This window comes from Sinohyriopsis cumingii, unplaced genomic scaffold, assembly GCF_028554795.1.
Source record: "Sinohyriopsis cumingii isolate HCF-2022 unplaced genomic scaffold, ASM2855479v2 utg001527l, whole genome shotgun sequence".
NCBI lineage: Eukaryota > Metazoa > Mollusca > Bivalvia > Unionida > Unionidae > Sinohyriopsis > Sinohyriopsis cumingii.
In genome coordinates this window covers 2,648,813-2,670,940 of record NW_028316012.1, presented here as the reverse complement: position 1 = coordinate 2,670,940, position 22,128 = coordinate 2,648,813, and the positions used below count along the sequence as shown (strand labels likewise).

The 22,128-nt window shown below is 37.3% G+C and overlaps 1 long non-coding RNA gene across 1 annotated transcript in view; it reads left to right on the top strand.

Annotated features, from left to right (window-relative positions):
* The first annotated feature begins 828 nt into the window (after positions 1-828).
* LOC149772022 (uncharacterized) overlaps positions 829-22,128 on the top strand; it is a 32,116-nt gene continuing 10,816 nt past the window's right edge. Inside the window, exons 1-2 of the long non-coding RNA XR_016418061.1 lie at positions 829-1,024; positions 7,134-7,241. This is a non-coding gene — a long non-coding RNA (uncharacterized LOC149772022). The remainder of the gene's footprint in view (positions 1,025-7,133; positions 7,242-22,128) is intronic.

Sequence of the window (22,128 nt, the reverse complement as noted above, 5' to 3'; positions counted from 1 at the left end):
GGACAAGCCTGGGTCAGCTTCTATGGTGTGGCCTTGGTCAAAGCCTTTTACTTCGATTGCCTTATCACGAAATAACCTATTTGTGATACTGTGTCGTAAGGCACAAATAGTTCGACACATTGGTAATATTTGCTGCTTAAGCGAGTTGTGTACTTCTCATAAGCTTAGTTATAAAGACCATCGATATATATTGTACCGTTATTCCCCTATAAGGAACATGACATATATGTTTTTTTTTTTTCTTATTGTTTAATTTAGTACCGCCAGTGAGACTGAAGACAATATGCGATGATATGTGCAAAATAAATAAACATATTAATAATAATAATAATAATAAGAAGAAGAAGAAGAAGAAGACAAATGTGACCTGATCATATTTTTCCTATCATTCAAATTATATCATCAATCGAGTAATAAGTACAGATTCAGATATTACAGTTAATAGTTAAAAAAATGAAATTTCGTCTAATCTTTCAGTCTTTGAACACAAAATATAATATCAAAATAGCCTAACTTTATTGCGCAAATGCCCACTTCACACAGCCGAAACGCAATACATTTAAAGTTCTTTTCGTTGTGAATAATATTTTACTGTACCTAGGACAAGTATATATCAGATATAAATATTCATGTTGTATTGCTTAAGCTGATGGAATGAGTTAGTCACGCGGGAATTGTCGTAATAGAGCCATGACGATGTATATAGGGAGGGAAGTGTCCATTTCTTTTTATAGCCATTTTTATTACTGTTCTAATGTATTTTCAGTCTGCGGAAGTATTTAATGTTGTGAGCAGATTTAATTTGAGAGGAGTAATTTATTTCAATTATTTAACGGAATTAGAAATTGATCATATGACTGTTAGGACAAAACAATATTGTTCGATTATTGTAACACATCATTACTCTTGGCAATTCAGCACATTCAAGGCTATTGCTGTATCAACACATGCAAGATCTGGAATTCATTCGGAACACTATTTTTCTTTGAACGTGTGATATATTTTGGATTTAATTCACAATAATGTAAGTGCTTAAATTTTCATCTCATAACTTAGAAGTGTTAAATTATTTGTGAAGTTTTGCAAGACCATTTGTTTGGCTTCTTTCTGTTACTTCAAGACTGATGAGTTTTAACAACACAATGTGTAGAAAAAATATCTCTGCAGCCTCATACTTCTTACAGTAACTTAAGCGTGCAAATAAACGACTACCACTCTTTTATGATGCTACCACAATAAAAATCGTAGTGAAACAGCACTACCACAGCTCTACTACTACAAATCCATACAAAATAAATGTTTCCTTAACACCGAACTAACATAACAATATAGGATACTGACAATATATACTACAAACGGCAATATTATTAATAACAAAAATAACAATAGTAAATAATGCGTTGACGAAGAGCACAAATAACAAGAGAGCACACTCTCAGCTTAGAACGAAATATAACTTGGAAAAATACATGTATAAGTAAATATTGTATGCTAAACTTAGTAATGTACTTCTTATGTTTGTATCTTCTTTGCTCTCTCTCTCTCTCTCTCTCTCTCTCTCTCTCATGCCGTCTCACATTTACCATAATATCTTGTTTATTTCGTGTAGACCATCACACTTAGGACCTTAGGTTCAGTCAGTTGGACATATTCAGTATGTGACAGACAAGCCATTCTTGAAAAAAGGCAATTCACTCTTAAATGCAGATATATAGATATGTCACTATTGCTGAAACGATAGCACTTGGTATATGCAATGACTGAACCACATTATTTTGTGCGTGCGTTTTTATTTTAATTATTCGTTTTAGAAATGAAAAGTTGTGTTACGGTGTTAATAACATGTATCGCCTACTTTCATACAATTTGAAAGTGATTTCGAACTAGGGAAATATATCTCATCTTAGCTTATAAGACATCTTGTTAAGGCCACATACGCAACTGGTATTTACTGTGAGTGATACGTGGAATCTAAACCGAAAGTAGATATCAATATTGAATAACCTTGATTTGGGTAAAATTTGGACAACTTATAAATATATCCCGGAGATCAATAAACGAGCATCGTAAACAGGGCCGCGGACAGGGTAGGTCAACTAGGACACCATTCCAGGGGCCCACAACTATCAGGGGACCATCGCCGAAGAGATAAGTTATTGGTGTTTTTTCTGTAATTCATAGGGGCCTACTGGATCAATTTTGCTATGGCCCACATATTCTGTCCGCGGCCGTGGTCTTAAGGTTATAACATGGCTTAGATAAAGATAAAAACTACAAGACATGTGTCTTCTAGTACAATGTAGACTTATTTCGGACAGTTAATTTGCAATTTATCAATCCTAATTGTCCCTCTAGCACTTATTCGAAAATCCCTGCCATAAATAAGTTCTATTTTATATGCTCCTCTATATTTATGGTGCTGATAATTGTAATGAAAATGGATCTAAGATCTATTTTATGACCTACTGTTTCCTTGATAAATTATATACACCCATCGACACCCCACGGGCAAACAGAACATTATTAACATTAACCTTTCATCAAGGTTTGCAGTTCTTACGACTAATTAGACGTACACAACATCAACGAAAACATGCAAAGTACCATTGAATGTCACTTATGATCTGCTTTATACGTCGTCAGGCGGTTTTGTATACAGTGATGATTTTTCATGATTATTTGCAACATTTTATACAGGAAAAGTAAGTGCGGCACAAACCATATACACGTAAATGATTCCCTTGTAATGATAGTCATACCAAGTGTTATCAAGTAATCTCTAACAGCTGTGAAGTTATTGGTTTGAGAGACAATATGCAATATTAAATCTTTATGGGCCCGTTTAGATCACACACCGCTCGCCACCCCCAACCCCGAATGTGGAACAGCACGTGCTTAGGGGGCAGGGTCCAGCTTTTATGTACAAATTTAATGATGCAATCAGCGACTTAGTATAAAAAATCATAAAAAATTAAATACACAAGTGAGGTCAAAAAGGTCCATATTTTTAGATACCTATATTAAAACAAAGCATAAGAATAGTATTCACTTGACCAGAGAAGTCAATGCCAGTTCACAACAGAAGAGGTTTTAAACTCAAAGACACAGATCACATTCAATATTGTTCTCAAAACTCACTTATTTCGACTGCAAGAATAAACTTAAAGACCTAATAATATTTCCTACCTTAAATAATCTCAGCATTTGTTTTTTTTCTATGTTTTCTAGTTTCATGGTGTTTGTGTTTGTAATCATATCATTATATATGTTTCTTATAGGTGTTGTCTAATGTTGTAAAGCGCTTACATATTCTAAGGATTAGGCGCAATACAAAGTCATTATTATTATTATTATTATTATTATTATTTCGTGACGTTATTACTGCGGATATATTCCATTTTATATTTGTGATCAACCATTATGAACAGAACTTTAAATAATTTTGATTTATGTCTCTTCAGTTCGAAATCTACATTCTGATCTGTTAATTGGGAATTATGTTTTAATGATAACTGGTGAGTCTGACATGTCCTTTTGTGGGGCCGGTACAGGGAGAAATGAGACAATGTTAGACATCTAACGCTTTGTTAAATACAAAAGGTTGTATAAGGATTATAAATCTTTAAATTCATTTCATTATTGTGTAGCGGATTATGTCAAAAGGACGAATATTAACCATGCTGACGACTGAGAGTCCGTTCGCCCCAGAACCTATGTCTTAGATTTTGATGGTCCAACTCTTAAGGTCATGATGATGACAACAACGATGACGATGAGAATGGACACTTCAATTTTTTTAATGGTCAAGTGGACATATTGAAGCATTTCTATTTTTATTTTCGACTACTGTTAATGATAATATTTGATAAAGAAACTTTTGGTTTCCTAAAACAGTCAGTAAGGAAAAAATACATTAGATTCTTTATATTTCCGACGAAGACTACATCTAACTATATAATTTCAAAAGAAAATGTAATTATCTTGAAACAAATTTACCTGATAGTTCGGAAGATATAAAGTATGTATTTTCTCAAGGATAAGACATAACAATACTATCTAGATATAACAAAGTAACATTGTTTGCATGTTATTTGAATGTAAACATTAAACAAGTACATATATGTTGTGTTGCTACTTCAGCCTAGTCAGCAAGAAATAATCAAAATAAATAAATTGGCGTAATTGATGGTGTTTAGTGACATAACAATCGGTGTGGAATTTAAATTACTGTATATATTTTACAACAGGTACTCAAGCATTTGTTTTCTATGTTATATTATATCTCTGAAACAATGTGGCTGCATTCAGTAAGTTTGCTACTCAAAACTAAATGCAGGTGTACAATCAGCAAGATATCATAAAAGTAAATAACTTGGTGTAATTGATGGTGTTTAGTGACATATCGATATGTGTGTAGTTTAAACTGCTGTATATATTTTACAACAGGTACTAGCGCATTTGGTTTGGATGTTATATCTCTAAAGCAATGCGGCTAAATTCAAAAGGCTTGACACTCAAAATGCAGGTGTACAATGGACTGGAACTAATTAAGCATGAAGATAAGTGACAATATGGAAATTTTACGCCAGTTTTGGATGTAACGTAACACGACAGGTTTGTAAGGTCTATATAAATTTCCAAAATGAGCTTAAGCTACAACGGAGTCTCTGTCTCATATTCCAAGAAATAAAAATGAAACTTAGGGTCATGCCTTTCTAAAAAGATAAAACCAGTTACCAGTCACGCAAATTCGTTGTAGAATACCTTAGTTAATATATTTAATCGAACAGGTGAACAAAGTGCCCATTCCAAATAATACACATAAACAAGTAAATTCTGCTTGAATGTTTCATTTGTGTTGGTGTGTACATTTGACAACAATACTCATTCACTACACTATTTGTTCAAGACAGAGTTGATACAGAATCCTGATATATAACCAGTTGATATGCTTTTGTACTTCCCTGCCTTTTCGTAACTGTCAAAAGAATTTTCGAATTACCATGCATCTTTCCATCTCATCTCTGCAAATATTTATATCAATAAAATGATCACTTAAATCTGCGACAAGCTCGGCTATGTAATTTATCAATTAATAAGGATTCAGTAACTGTGATTTGGTCTTGAAATTCTAGGACTATCATATTCCGCCGCGGTATCAATCGCTCTTAATCCGGAAATATTCGTTCTACTCACATAGGTTGCAAATGTAGAGCATGAACATTGGTACCGTACTATATGTACCCTCCCCGAGAAAGTCCGTATAGATATTATTGTTTTACTTTCACTAGGAAATGGCTTACACTAGTATTTTACAACTTATATTCTTTGAATTTAAAATGATATTATCTGATAACACAAATACGTCAATCATCAACTATGACAGTTTTGTTTCCGTTATATTCGACCAAGGCTTCGTTTTTGTCCGGCCTGGGCGGGTATCGACTCTAAGACACTTCAGTTACGCATCAGATGTTCTACCAACTGAATCTCTAGGCCATGCTGTTCGGTTGGGTTAGGCTTAGTGGATGTAACGCCATTTTTCAGCACATGGTAGGCTATGCATTGCCTCCGGAATATTTGATGGCGGAAGAAACAGCTAATACAACGGGAAAAACCATCAACCCAAGGGATGCTAGTGGCAACTGTATGCTTTCCATGATAACCATTTTGTCTGATTAAAATCGGATATCCACTGTCCTATATGAAGATCTGACTGCACCCGCTTAGAGGTTATGTTCTATTGACTTTTGGATTAGCCAACGGAGATACATATTTCAGAAATTTGAAATTCAATCAAATCCTTCGGCACATTTTGATGCTCTTCAGTCATTATGCTCAGTCTCCAAGCGCAAACGTATAAGTCTTCATCTGATTGGAAGATAAAAACTAGCGATTATGGTAATAATGTACGGTCACCAGATTAGGACCCATAAGTATCTGCTGTCAATCTTCACAGTGATTATCTGATTTTAATCACACTGGAAGTAATGCAAACACAAATGCAAAACAAGAAAGAACGAAGACAGGTCTTAATGCAAAAACAGAAATATGAGACAGCTGCAAATGCAGAAAGATTAGACAGCAATTCAAAAGCAAATGCAAATAAAGGAAAAGAAAGATAAATGCAAATACAAATGCAAAGATAAAAGGATGCAAGAGAAAAGAAAAAGCAAACTTATGAAAGGGTAACACGATTTAAATCCCTCACTTCATGCACAAATTCAGATGTATTAGTCTAGTACCCCCATTATAGAAACGGAAGCCGATCAATATTTTCCTCATTTTGAGAAAATTGTTGTAAATTTAATTGTCCAAGAGAATGATAGACATGTTATTATAAAGAGAACTTATATTCTATACTTCACTCTTGACATAATACATTGCTGATTATGATGTGGCTAATTAATGTATCTTGAACTGAATGAGTTAGTACCTTAAGTATCATCAAGGGTTTAGGATTTGCTGTCAAAGATGTCAAGGTTACGGTCATGTGTTGTAAGCAATGGATTTGTTGGGTCTCGCAATCCCCAGTCTGATTTTTGTTATGGAGAATTATGAGCTAGTTATGCCGAAAGGTTATTTATCACTTGTTGTTGATTATGCCAAGCCTATCCCTTTTAACATTTTACGAGATACAGTAGCTTCCCAGATTATTTTCTTTTTAAAAGTAATTGGCCCTTGTCAGAGAAGTGTTCTTCTAGTGAAAATGCTCTTATCCGGTGAGTTAAGAGTGGCTCTGTTGGTCCTTCTCTTTGCATTTTGAGGGTATTCAGTTTTTACCAGGTAATAACCTAGATCGATATGCTGTTCCTGACAAGCCTTGTTTGGATGAAACATTTGGTCCTTTCCCAATTGACATTCCTGATATTTACACTGCTTGTGCAGTCTCTAGACCTATGGCAAATAGAGCGTTTGAGTACGGTATTGATCAGGATGTCATTCTTTTGGCTGGCACATTTTGTCAGTCTTTTAGTGAGGTCACTCTCGTTCCTAGTACTAATCAAGCAAGAGGTATTGATCTCACTGATTCTCATTTTGCTACTCATTTTCACAATTCTCATCAGGGTTTCAAATTGCAGCAATTTGTTTCCTCACATGAACAAGATCTTGGGTTCCCTTGTTTGTTTCAGATAACTGCTAGGAAACTGAATCAACACAAGTATCAGGTTCTTATTTTGTGTACATCGGGTATTTAGGAGAAAATGGAGGTGACAGAAAGTACCCGTTGGTGACGAGAGGTTAGTGTGTTTTCAAATTGTTGATTCTAAGTCACATCGACAGAACACTCTTAGTCTAGCCACTGAAACTCTCTTTGCTGGTCATTAAGGAGTTAGTAAGACTGATCCTCATATTTATGACTATTTTATTGACCGAAAATTAAGAATGATGTTACGAAATAATGTGGATCTTGTCATATTTGTCAAATAGTAGGAGAGCCCATCAGAGGATATCCAAGGATCATATGTAACCTATTATTGCACTGCATGAACCATATGTTAGAATAATGGTAGATTGTGTCAGACTATTACCTATGACGACGTCAGACTAACAACACATGTTGACTAACGTGTGCGTGCACATGATTTCCAAAGGCCACTCCGTTGTGTAGTATTACAATTAATCCATAGTAAAATCTTCGATAAAGACTTTTACACATTATTGTCTTCTCGAAACTTTTCAATCTGATAAACGGTCAAATGCTATGTCCGGAATTGCTGGGCAAGTTATGCAATAATTAGGCATCGAACAGATTCAGTCTTATGGATGTGACCCCGTGAGTCAAGGAGCTTTCGGAATATTTCATAAAACTTTGAAGAACATGATTTGATTGTATTGCTTTTGATACATGTAGAATTGGAATGAGGGTGTTCATTTGTTGTTGTTTGCTGTTATATAATCAATGCATGAATCATGAGGTTAAGATAGGTAGTATGGTCCTTAAAAAAGTCAGAAATCAGGATAAATATAGACTAGACATGTTAGGAGCCGCAAATGACGATTTAATGATGATCGAATATTTAACAGCGATCTGCTAATTCTTGAAAGGTGTGCCGAGACGATTATTATATAGACTTAAAAACTCGTCACGATTTCAGAACTGCAGAAAATCAATCAAAGACACGTCCCAATGTCTTAGTAACTTCACTTAAGGCACACAAATATATGGTATAGGAAACATTAATACAGTCGTAATAGGCAGTCATTATATCCGTTGCATGTGTCTATCCTTTTCTAACATATTCACATATATTGATTCAGTGTTAAAAGTGCTAGGGAAAAGTGTGTTTGACCTCATTTTGAAATCTTAAGTAACTAACATATTTTCAAATAATAAGGTGTAAGGATCATAATAAGCAACGCCAACGCTTAAATGGCGACTCATTTTCGATTTTCCTGTCACGGTTTCCATGAGCATAAGCCCAGTCATATTATGAAATGAGTGATGCAAGGTGCTAGAAATAGTACTTATCGAATTTTAATGATATTTTTTCTATATACACAGCCTGTGATTCAAATGCAGGATATATTTACGTTCGTAGCCCCTGTATAGTCAGATAAGGCAAATCCTATATTATTTTGAGCTTCCTACTTAAAGGGGTGTTATTAACTGAGATTTGGACCAATAAATCCTGGATTAATTTGTTCAAGTTCCTGAAAGATTTCTTCCGTCTAATGACTGGGCTTCAGATGTACGTATTTCACTCTTATTAAAGATCATATGATTACTTGTATCTCAGACCTTTGTGTGTCAAAGCAAATCATTTGACGGTATGAACGGAAAGCAGCAAAATTATTGTTCATCGTATTTGGCTGAAATGGAAAGCGTTCTATATTTACTACCTTAATTAGAAGATGCCTATGTTTATTTTCTGAAAATAATCCATCCTTCCAAATTAAACATTTTAATTTTAAAATATTGATGAAGAAAATCTTCCAGCAAAAACTGCTTACTGTATTTTGATTGATAAAGAAACATTTCACTGGGCATATTTTGGAACACAACACTCTCTGTGGGGAACATTCTATATCATACTTGCAACTATATTTAGGTTTCATCTTGAATGAACACGAATAGTTGTTCACAACTAACAGTAAACAATACCAGCGTATTCAATGCGGTATTGTTTTGTTTTTTTCTTCGTTTGAAACTGCTTAAACCTAGATAGGTCACATTTACAAGGCACAATATGTTAGATGTAGGATGTTATCTAGAGTGAATAACCCAGTGAACACGAAAATAGATATTGGATGCTTTGTGTACCGTAACTTTCAGCAAATGTTATTCAAAGTGTTTTGACAAATACAGAGCAATTTGTTCAATACGTTTCAAAAGGCAATCCTATGCAGGCATTGTTCCAAATTTGTCTTCAGAAAAGGGATCGTTTAAATCATAATTGAAATCATATCTTTGACAAAGTTCAATTAACTACGATGAAAACAAGTAAAAGGGTCGCCATTACCACGGTATTACATCCGGCAAGTTTCCGTTTTCTTTACAACGTTGCCAAGCTATGTAAACCACAATTGACGGCATAAACAAACGAGCTATGTTAATGCATTAAAATAGTCTAGTGTGGTAATATCAATATAATCTCAAAATAAGGAATGTAAGATACAATTGGTCCCCCAGGATAAACCTGCTGTAGGGGTTTGGTTTGCTGTATACTACACAGGTTCAACGTTCATGCCGCCATCGAGCGATATACTCCAACTCAGTTTCTAACTCTCTTACCATTCACTCAGAACAAAAAAAAAAAAAACATAGGTACATAAATACATACATACATAAGTAGTAAGGTGGGTCACCCTAACCTCAATTGGAATTATCATTACAGAGACCCCTGGGTCACTCTAGCCTCAATGGAAATTTAACATGGAGAAAAATCGTGGGTCACTCTAGCCTCAAGGGGAATTTAACATGGAGAAAAATCGTGGGTCACTCTAGCCTCAAGGGGAATTTAACATGGAGAAAAATCGTGGGCCACTCTAGCCTCAAGGGGAATTTAACATGGGAATAAATCGTGGGCCACTCTAGCCTCAAGGGGAATTTAACATGGGAATAAATCGTGGGCCACTCTAGCGTCAAGGGGAATTGAATATGGAGAAAAATCTGGGACTGTCTAGCGTCAAGGGAAATTGAACATGGTGGGATTGTCTATGGACAATGATGGTAGAGGGTCAAACACAACAGAGACAGAGACATACATACACTAGTACAAGCGTGAGATTTATATATAAAGCATTACCAAGACCTGAAATCTTGCTGGGGTGTTCAAAAATTTGCATAATTGTAATGATGCTATAAATAGCTATAATCAAGGAAATGCTCAACGACAAAATGGATGTGACTAAAAGTAACGCTAAAATGACGAAATTGTCCCAGAATATAAAGGAAAATAAACTTATCCCCGAAAATTAAGTTACAACGGTTTAGAATAAAATGGATAAAATTAGTAACTACTTACAAAATCAACTTGTGTGACGATCGTCGATAAACACCCATGTATCTATTTATAGCTATAATCAGCTAAAATTCCTATGAAATTCCACTATCTATTTATAGCTCCAACTTCTGGGTTATTCCTTTGGAAAATCCCACTATCTTTTTATAGCCTCAGCTTGAGTGACGTTCCTGTTTATGAACTCTAGTATATATGTATAGCTACAACCTGTGGAAATCCCCAAGTCCATATTTATAGTCTCGAAATTTCCAGCGTCAGTGACGTCACTGTACTGAACGCTAGGGGATAAGTGTCAACAGTGTTGCAAGTGGCTGACCTGAATACGCGCTACTGTAGGTAGGTAGGTAGGTAGGTTAGGGGATAAGTGTCAACAGTGTTGCAAGTGGCTGACCTGAATACGCGCTACTGTAGGTAGGTAGGTAGGTAGAATGTATTTGATAGGGATAAAGGGAGTTTTATACGGACAGAGACCAATAGACACACACACACACACACACACAAACACACAAACACACACACACACAACGTACGCTCGCAGACATACTCACACACACACACACACACAAACACACAACGTACGCGCGCAGACATACACACACACACACAAACACACAACGTACGCGCGCAGACATACACACACACACACACACACTATAAAATGGATAAAATTAGTAACTACTTACAAAATTAACTTGTGTGACGATCGTCGATAAACACCCATGTATCTATTTATAGCTATAATCAGCTAAAATTCCTATGAAATCCCACTATCTATTTATAGCTCCAACTTGTGGGTTATTCCTTTGGAAAATCCCACTATCTTTTTATAGCCTCAGCTTGAGTGACGTTCCTGTTTATGAACTCTAGTATATATGTATAGCTACAACCTGTGGAAATCCCCAAGTCCATATTTATAGTCTCGAAATTTCCAGCGTCAGTGACGTCACTGTACTGAACACTAGGGGATAAGTGTCAACAGTGTTGCAAGTGGCTGACCTGAATACACGCTACTGCAGGTAGGTAGGTAGAGTGTATCTGATAGGGATAAAGTGAGTTTTATGGGGACAAACAGAGACCAATACACACACCCACACATACACACACAACGTACGCGCGCAGACATACGCACACACACACACACACACACACATACACACATACACACACAGAGGGAAGAGGTAAAAACAAACCCCAAATATACTATCAACACAGAAGGGAGATAATACAAACCCCAAATAAACTATCCACACAAACGTACGCGAACGCATACAAACCCCAAATATACTATCGACACAACGTCGCTAACGCATACAAACCCCAAATATGCTATCCACACTCGGGAGGAAGAAGAAAAAAAACAACCAAATATACGATCTACACAACGTACGCGAACACACACACACACACACAAACACACACAGGGAAGAGGAAAAAACAAACCCCAAATAAACTATCCACACAAACGTACGCGAACGCATACAAACCCCAAATATACTATCAACACAGAGTGAAGAAGAAAAAGTTTTCTGAAAGCACCTAAGCCCTCACCTGCAATGACCAACTCTGCCAAACACCTACACCCCACCCCCCACTCCCAACATTAAAAAACCCATTTGACCCGTTATTTTATGGCATCAGTGTGTGATTTAGGAAATATCAAGACACAAAATGATGGATGAATAGACTGACTATTGTTTACGGACTTGCATGCCTAATGAGCGTGCGTGAAGGAAAACGTCCTTCCATTTCAATTCTAACTAAAACATGATCCAGAGGGATAGAGAGAGGTGAAAGAGCACAATTTCATAAAGTGTGAGTAAAAACAAAACACGCCATCCTTATCATACAATGTCAAGACCAAGAGACACTTACGTTTTCTTTCTGGTCTATTCTCTTTTAGAAGGTAGTATGAAATTTCACATCAGGCCAACGCATCGGCTCACATTGTCAATTTTTTCCATTTCCATGTCTTTACTGGCACAAGTTCTTCATCATCTTCAATTTCTTCTTCTTCTTCTGAATCCCTCTTCTCTGTTTCGTCTTGTTTCTGTTTCTTCTCTTTTCTCGTAGGGCACTCTGAATTCCAGTGTCCTTTCTCCTGACAACGATATTAGGTATCTTGACTTTTGTCTCTCTTTCTTAGACGAAGCAGGTATTCTGGAGACAAATACCCATTTACCTTTGCAGATATAGCAAACTTCATTAGCACACACTTTTCGTATGACTCTCATCAAATCAACGACCAAAAGAGTAAGTTTTGTTGCCACTTTCGCCTGTGAATTATGCTTTCGTATGACTTTTAGCAAATATTTGACCAGCAGGTCGATCTGTGCTGACCCTTCCATCTTCTTGATCGTTTGAGAGTGGAATGAATACTCTGACGCTAAGACACTCTCCTTATATACAGGGACCTGCTGCGTATGAAACCTAGTCAAATGTAATTTTGCAATAAGATGAAACGATTTCATTGAGGAAGTAAAAGGCAATGATGTACCGTATCGCCTCACACAAAACCTGAAGTGTTAGCTCAGATCCGTGTCAGCGATTTCGAAGACGACATAACTGAGCTTTCATCAATGCTCTCCAAATATGCCATAAAACAACGAGTCCTGATTCACGCCAAAAGAAATTTCGTTCGGTCCATAAAAGATAGTATCACATCTGAGAAACGCAGAAACGAACTTCCAGAAAACTGAGAACGACGGCTTACACCTACAACGTGAAATGTATGAGTTCAAGTAGTGCGTAAAACTTAGTCAAAATAAATTTTTATAGTCAAGACGAAACGATCTCTTTTCGAAGAAGAAAGCAGACACCAAGCGACAATGGCGATCCGTGTCACACAACACTTTTCAAAATGTATATGATCAGAGGTTTGTTCTAGCGATCTGCACGGTTAAATTAAATATTGATGTATTTTGCAATAAGACGGACACAATTTCCATGGGATCGCCCATGGCACCATTGTTCGTGCATTAGTTTAATTTTTGAATTTTTTTTTTATATAAATCGCCTATAGGATAGACCCAGTAAAGCATGGCCATTCTCGTCACTGTGTGAATAGCTACTCAAGTCAATTCGAAGTGAACGTGGTAAGAAAATAAGTGTAGCCAATGAAATGGCTTACAACGGGTGATGCTTTGTTTTGTTCTAGGACTGTGTGGCATAATAATCCCTATGTTCTTGCCTTGTTACCATTACAGTGCAGACAGACTGAAATGTGAACTTACAAGCCCTCTTTGTGTGTGTTGTACCATTTCTTCTTACCACATCAAAATAATGAGCGTCACAGTATTGGTTCGCTTTTTGAAGCTGACCATTTTTTTTATATCTCACTTAAACATTTTAACATAAACGCTCACACTCACATCGGTAGAGTCAGAACAGACGTGTTACAGTATTGAGGGGCATGTTATCTTTTTTTTTTTTTTTTTTTTTACAAACTAATGAATTTGGGGTTTGTATGAAGTAAAGAACCGAAAGTACAGTGAAACTCAAGGATGTTGACCCAGTCTGTCTGTCTATTGATGCGTGTATTTACTTAAGAAGAAATATGACCTCTAAAACACAAAGAGATACGGCAAGCATGATTAGAATGAACACAACGATGTTTTCTTCACGCCCGTGTAATTTAGAGTTTCAATCCTCTTTGAAGACAAACTTGGTCTCCTTTTGTATGGCTTGAAATAATAAAAACCTGAAAAAAATCTTAAGCACTTTGCTATAGATAATTTCATCAACAGACTAAACAACATAAATACAGCTACAACACTAGAAAGCCTTAAATCTTCTATCAAAAAGAAATGCATCAAAAAATTAAAGATTAACGATAACTAACCAATGAAACCGAATTTAACAAAGGCAGTGACATGTGAAGAAATGTCTCTCACTTTGGAAAGGTAGCCGAATGTACTCTGTCATGCACCATCAACTTGAAAAAAAATTATAAACAGAGAGAAACCTGAATTCAAAATTCAGTTGTTTTTTTCTTCAAAATTGTTTCGTTTCTTTTTTCTTTTTTTGGAACAAATCTAAGTGCTAATATAGAGTGGAAAAGGGAAAATGCACATACAAGCTTTGATATTTCTGCAAAAATGAGGGGATATTCCTAACGTTCATAACGACCTATGGACTTGGACTTGTCTGTGACTTATCCACAAAACAAGATGTACATATTTCTGGTCAAGCTGCAAGTGTGTGCGTGTTTTTGAAAATGGTAAAAATGGGATATACAATTTTCTCGTGACACTTATAAAGTGAAGAGTCTGTGCAAGTGTCAAAAGCCAAAGTCATATAAGTTTTGTATTTTGTACGGCTTGTAAAGATTTCCACTTTAGAAAATGTGAAGTATCACAAGTTATTATCACAAACAGAAGTGGAACATAGGGGCTTGCAAGAAAGAAAATAACCCAGACAGTTGGTGTCATCAAGAGTGCTAGAGACGGTACCCGAACTTGCTTGCTTGCTTACTTGAATTAAAGTGATTTTCGCTCTAATGGAGCATATATCACTGGTTTAATAACGCACCGCGTGATTTTTAATTACTCCTGGGGAAGGAAAGAGAGCCTCATCTCCCAGGCTTTTATGTACTCACAGACTACTTTTAAATTTAGCCACTCAGGTGTAGGACTAACTAGTCCTTAACAACCTGACTGAAAGGCTTTAAACATGAGTGGGAATAGTTTCACCACACACTCATTTTTCTGTCCGAGCGTGGTAAAGGAGGAAAAAGGTGCTCAAAAAGACAGCCATGGGTGTTAAGTACTCAACAAAACGTTAGCCCGTACTTATTTCAAATCAAGTCCCGTTTTTGCTAATGGACAGTAAAAAGTACCAATAATGTGTTAACCACTTGTGCAATTAGTTCAAATCTAACGAGTCTGTTAAATTTCCTACTTCCTAACATATCTATCTAATATTAGTACTTAGTGTACATAACAATAACCATACTGATCTTATTTAAATTATTATGTCTAAGAGACATATACCAGTTTGGTCACTGTTAGGTTTAAAAAGTTAAGATTGTTGCGGTGTTCCAATGGGTCAAGTTTGTTTCGAGAATAGTTTAGTCAAGAAGGGATACCAAGCCAAATATGGTTCCCTATTTAATAAAAAGAAATCTTTTGGAGCCCTAAAAAAGGTTGTTTTTTTTCTATTAGAAGGTAACACGTCTCTCTTTTGCTTTCACGTTCTTTCCCGCACTCCTAGTCTCATGATTCTTGATATCAGGAAATGCGTAGCCATGATGGGCGGCAATGTAAGCAGCGGCTTCTACCAGTTGACTGAGGGGGTATCCAGTGTAGGTTTGTCTGTAGAATTGGGGAAGAACTCTGACCCTAATCCCCATTGCGAAGGTCTTGGTTTAAAGGTGTCTAGAGATTTGTAGGCAACGTATTGTATGGCTCTAATAAACTGCCCTGCTTTGTTGACGTCATACAAAGCTTGATCTAGTCCCATTTCGGTGTACTTCTCAACGAGGGTCAGCGTCCCCCTCTTCCTCCTCAACCGCCTCAATTTCCTCTTCTGGTTCTGATACTAATTCTTTAGTTGAGGTAGATAGTTTCAAATCCGCTGCTATGGTGTCTGTCGCTGTTATTGTTGTTGTAGTTGTTCTTTCAGCTGAGATTGCCTGTAGTATCGGAGTGAGAAAAGAACGTTGTTGTTGTTGTAGGGTTTAACGCCATTTTTCAGCACGCGATAGGCTATACATGGTGGCCAGTATTAATGGTGGAGGAAGAACCCGGGAAAAACCCGGAAAGAACCACCGACCCACGAGAAGCTACTGGCAAGCTTTCTCACATACCCACATTAGCCGAATCCGAGACTCGAACCCACGCAGACAAAGGTGAGATGACAGTGATCCGTAACGGAGAGCGCTTTAGACCGCTCGGCCACTCGGGGCCCCAGAAAAGAACGTAGTGCCTCCGATAATTACATTTGAGTTTGCCATACCGTTTGTCTAACATAATTGGCCCTTTGTTTTGCCACCACTCTTTCCGGGGCAGGTTGTTTGCTAGGTATAGTCGGCTGTTGACTAGATGTTATTTGTGTTCTCGAGGTGGGTGGAGTGCTAACTGGCTAGGTCTGCATTTCTTGCTCCCGCTACTGTTGCGTATATTTCTTCCCTCCACACCGAGTTCTGGGCCTAATTCTTTTAATTTCGTTGTACCCGAACCTACATTATCCATATTATCACCAACAAAAAAAAAAAACAAAAAAAAAAAAACAAAAAAAAAAAAAACCCACAAACCTAAAAGAAACACTCACTCACTTTTTTACAGAACATTGCTATTTTTTAAATTTTGATAAGCGACGGAAACGAAGAACTTAGAGTCGCACTTTCTAACCAAGATAAAGAAATTATGTGATGATAGACTTACTTCTTTATTTTTTCTTCTAACTGACTAACATATCATAGGCAATGGAATGTCATTTCTTTTCGAGAGTACGGGGTAGCCCTGAAATTTTTTTTGGAACTTGAAGCTATGGCGATCGCTTAGGTTATAAGATGGCGGCCTCCTCTGACGACAGGCTTTCTCTCAGGATAAGGTCTGCTTCATCGGAAAAGAGAAGAAGAACTCTTTGGTGTCGATACAACTGTTGACAAAGCCTCTGTCAGGTTCATGCTGCTGCTGTTGCTGCTCTCTCTGCTGTTTATAAAGTCTGTACTTCTCCATCCATTCTTCTTTCTCCTTCTTGAAGAGCTCTTCTTTCAGGTCTTCAGTGACTTTCAACATTATGATATTGTCTATCTCTTCAGGTCTCGGTATCAGACTTGTCATGACCCTATGCAAATTCACATAGGCTTCGTTTAACTTGGCTAATCTTGAGCACATCTTCGTAGGAGAATGAGTTAACAATGGATGGGCAGACTGGAAACTTCCCCGGTTCTTAAAGTCAAAGCGCGGACGTGAAGGAAAACATTACTACACGGTTTTCGAGCCCGAACGTTCAAATAGTGTTATGGGAGGGATAGAGAGAAGTCAAAGAGCATGAATCAAGATTGCTATAGCCAAACAAACCACAAAGGCATTTTTTTCTTCAAAACACAACATTTTTTTTATTCATACTAACAAACAACTCTAACATTTTCTTTTAACAATAATCCAACAATATAACATCAAATATTTTTTTCAAATACCAAACATTTTTTTTCAATTCACACTCTACTATAAACAGGGCTGACAACGTTGTGAATGAAATTGTGATTTCCACTGTTGGAAATCATTAGGCCATTGATGGACACTACGTTTCCTAGCTTGAGACAAAAGATAAGCATAATGGTCACAAAACCATCGATCTACTTTCACATCGTTTCTAGAAGAAGAACGAGGATCAAAATGAGTCACTAAATGTTCTAAGGAATAGCCCAGGCTGCGATGATGCAGAAAATACACACAATATTGTCCACACACCAAGGAATCTGTGCCTTGTAATTTCACATTATTGAATCGGGTGGTCTGAGCATTTCTTCTCATAAAGTCGATGATATCGTCTTCAAAAGGGGGCAATCCGTACGAATCGAAATATTCCACACATCCTTCCTGAGGAAAGTAAACGGCTACCCAGTGGGTTCCTGGGAGATGACTTTCGTCCGTGTTGATCACATAAGCTTGATGGTCTTGAGGTTTGCGATGAGGGAGTTCATCTTTAGCACAGACGACAGGATTCCAAGAAGCCGTATACGAACTGTGGTTCAAAAGGTAATAAAGTTCCCAGGTATCCATTGTTTTGTGTGTTTTCTTCTTCTTCTTCACAGGTAATAATAAGTCATCAATTCGATCCTGACGTTTTGCTTGAAAATGTCTGACAAATAACCGTTTCTTCGTTTCGTCTCCTCACTTTGATTCAGGAGAGCTTCGATACGATCGATCTCTTGAGTGGTTAATGATGGACAAGAATGTTCACGCAAAGCTTTATACCACTGATGCAACACGTCTTCGTCCGAGATGAGCCTCCAAGCATCGTCCAGATACTCGTCCAATTTTTCTTCTTGACTCAGCATCAGGCATTTATCGTGTTGAATTTGACTGGGATGATCGTTATGACATCCATAGCAATCTTTCTTGATCAATTCCTTAATTTTTTTCTGTCAAGACTATAACATAACAGGAAACTAAATGTGATTCTTGTTCTGGCCATCTAGACTTCATCATGATTACTTCTTCGTCTTTGTCTTGGGGTTCTCCTTCCTTTGGATCTTCACATTCCATGTCCAAAGAATCCCTACTATACAAACATTGATAAAAGTCTTCCATGACTTCTAATAGTCTAGAATGACTTCTCTCAAACTGTTGGTTTATATCGTATTGTCCAATTCAGCATACAGGATGACGTTCACCGTATTATCTGCGCGTAGATTTTCTGCAAACTGAAATTCCACACGCATCTGGCCGGATTTTATAGGGTGAAAATGTCCCTCCTCGCTGCCTTGACTTACTATTCGTTAGAGAACCGTTTTCGAAAATGGAGTTTCACTGTAACTTTCCCTTTGGAGAATGGAATATTTTGTCCCAGATCTCCTTTTATAGCAACGTTGACAGTGTCTAAATACGACTTACTGACGATCAAATAGTGAGGATGTACAAATTCACGGTGTACGTGATAGGTGTTTGCACCTTCCTGGTCATTGTTTGTGGTACTATCCACTTTGAAAGTAATGACACGCAGTAACGGAAAAGAGGTGTGTCCCACCACGTTGTACTCCACCACATCGGAATACACAAAGATCAAATTAAGTCCTTGGTTCAGTTCTACCGGGTTTCCAAAAGCTCTGTAAAAATCCATATTACTTTTGATCTTGGGGCTCATATTGTTTGCGACCATTTCTGCATGTCCACCCAAAATTTCAAACAAACTACCATTGAACCTTGAAATTTGATCACGAGACGATGAGCCACTTTATGGTACTCAATCTTCACACTTTTTTGGCTCTGTTCAGTGCTTTGCCAAAGGCTAAGTTGAACCTGTCCGCAATAGTGTCCACCAAATGTTCACCACTAAAATAATAACCTGAAGGAATTTTCAAGGTGTAGATAATGAAGGCTGGATTGCTGGCTGGTCTTGTCCCCTAAAAACCCGATTTTGTTGATTTCTCCCTCCAATTGGGCATTCAGGATTTCCACGTCGAAAGTGTTTTGCTTTTCGGTGATGTTTTTGATTTGTGTTGGGTGAATGATTTCCACTAAAGCCACTTCCCAATGGGCTTCGTGATCTAACTGGATGGTCTGAGGTAATTTGACCGTGTAACAGCACAACGTGTTCTTGGGAAACACCTCCATGGAACTGTCACTGGTTAAGGTTAAGTAAAATTGGTTGTTATTGCTCATAATTCCAGAGTTTTGTGGCTCTCCGGGGCGATACTGGAAGTTAGAGGAGTGTCTCCGTCCAAAATGGGGTTGTTGTTGGAGTGGTAACTGGCACTGACACTGGACACAAGGTTACCGTTGTTCCCGTTCGAGGAGAATTTCAGGGAGGGATTAGGAAGCAGGTAACCGATGTAACTGCTCAATACAATGGTCCACAAGTGTTTGTCTCCTTGTTGCAAACTCAAATTGGCAATGGCTGCAACGATGACACAATACACCACGAAGGTTTGGCAGAAAAATACGTTTTGCCTTTTAGGCACACGTTTTCCATACCACACCCACAAGGGTTGTGTTTGTAAATCTTGCAGAGAAGAATTGGGTGAAGGAGTGATCGCAGTAGCTGAATCTGTGTGAAAGGGCATGATGGTCACTTCTTTTTATAGTGCGAAGCGTCGATGCAAGAATCAAAACTGTGTGGATATCCTTTCCAACGTACTTTGACTTCTTTGACACGTCGTTTGCCCACTTTACGGTTTCTGCGTTTGACAATGCCTTTGTTGTCGTACACGTCGTCTTTTTTGGTGACGCGACGTGATTTGAAATAAGTACGGGCTAGCGTTTTGTTGAGTACTTAACACCCATGGCTGTCTTTTTGAGCACCTTTTTTGCTCCTTTACCACGCTCGGACAGAAAAATGAGTGTGTGGTGAGACTATTCCCACTCATGTTTAAAGCCTTTCAGTCAGGTTGTTAAGGACTAGTTAGTCCTACACCTGAGTGGCTAAATTTAAAAGTAGTCTGTGAGTACATAAAAGCCTGGGAGATGAGGCTCTCTTTCCTTCCCCAGGAGTAATTAAAAATCACGCGGTGCGTTATTAAACCAGTGATATATGCTCCATTAGAGCGAAAATCACTTTAATTCAAGTAAGCAAGCAAGCAAGTTCGGGTACCGTCTCTAGCACTCTTGATGACACCAACTGTCTGGGTTATTTTCTTTCTTGCAAGCCCCTATGTTCCACTTCTGTTTGTGATAATAACTTGTGATACTTCACATTTTCTAAAGTGGAAATCTTTACAAGCCGTACAAAATACAAAACTTATATGACTTTGGCTTTTGACACTTGCACAGACTCTTCACTTTATAAGTGTCACGAGAAAATTGTATATCCCATTTTTACCATTTTCAAAAACACGCACACACTTGCAGCTTGACCAGAAATATGTACATCTTGTTTTGTGGATAAGTCACAGACAAGTCCAAGTCCATAGGTCGTTATGAACGTTAGGAATATCCCCTCATTTTTGCAGAAATATCAAAGCTTGTATGTGCATTTTCCCTTTTCCACTCTATATTAGCACTTAGATTTGTTCCAAAAAAAGAAAAAAGAAACGAAACAATTTTGAAGAAAAAAACAACTGAATTTTGAATTCAGGTTTCTCTCTGTTTATAATTTTTTTTCAAGTTGATGGTGCATGACAGAGTACATTCGGCTACCTTTCCAAAGTGAGAGACATTTCTTCACATGTCACTGCCTTTGTTAAATTCGGTTTCATTGGTTAGTTATCGTTAATCTTTAATTTTTTGATGCATTTCTTTTTGATAGAAGATTTAAGGCTTTCTAGTGTTGTAGCTGTATTTATGTTGTTTAGTCTGTTGATGAAATTATCTATAGCAAAGTGCTTAAGATTTTTTTCAGGTTTTTATTATTTCAAGCCATACAAAAGGAGACCAAGTTTGTCTTCAAAGAGGATTGAAACTCTAAATTACACGGGCGTGAAGAAAACATCGTTGTGTTCATTCTAATCATGCTTGCCGTATCTCTTTGTGTTTTAGAGGTCATATTTCTTCTTAAGTAAATACACGCATCAATAGACAGACAGACTGGGTCATCATCCTTGAGTTTCACTGTACTTTCGGTTCTTTACTTCATACAAACCCCAAATTCATTAGTTTGTAAAAAAAAAGAAAAAAAAGATAACATGCCCCTCAATACTGTAACACGTCTGTTCTGACTCTACCGATGTGAGTGTGAGCGTTTATGTTAAAATGTTTAAGTGAGATATAAAAAAAAAATGGTCAGCTTGAAAACGCGAACCAATACTGTGACGCTCAGTATTTTGATGTGGTAAGAAGAAATGGTACAACACACACAAAGAGGGCTTGTAAGTTCACATTTCAGTCTGTCTGCACTGTAATGGTAACAAGGCAAGAACATAGGGATTATTATGCCACACAGTCCTAGAACAAAACAAAGCATCACCCGTTGTAAGCCATTTCATTGGCTACACTTATTTTCTTACCACGTTCACTTCGAATTGACTTGAGTAGCTATTCACACAGTGACGAGAATGGTC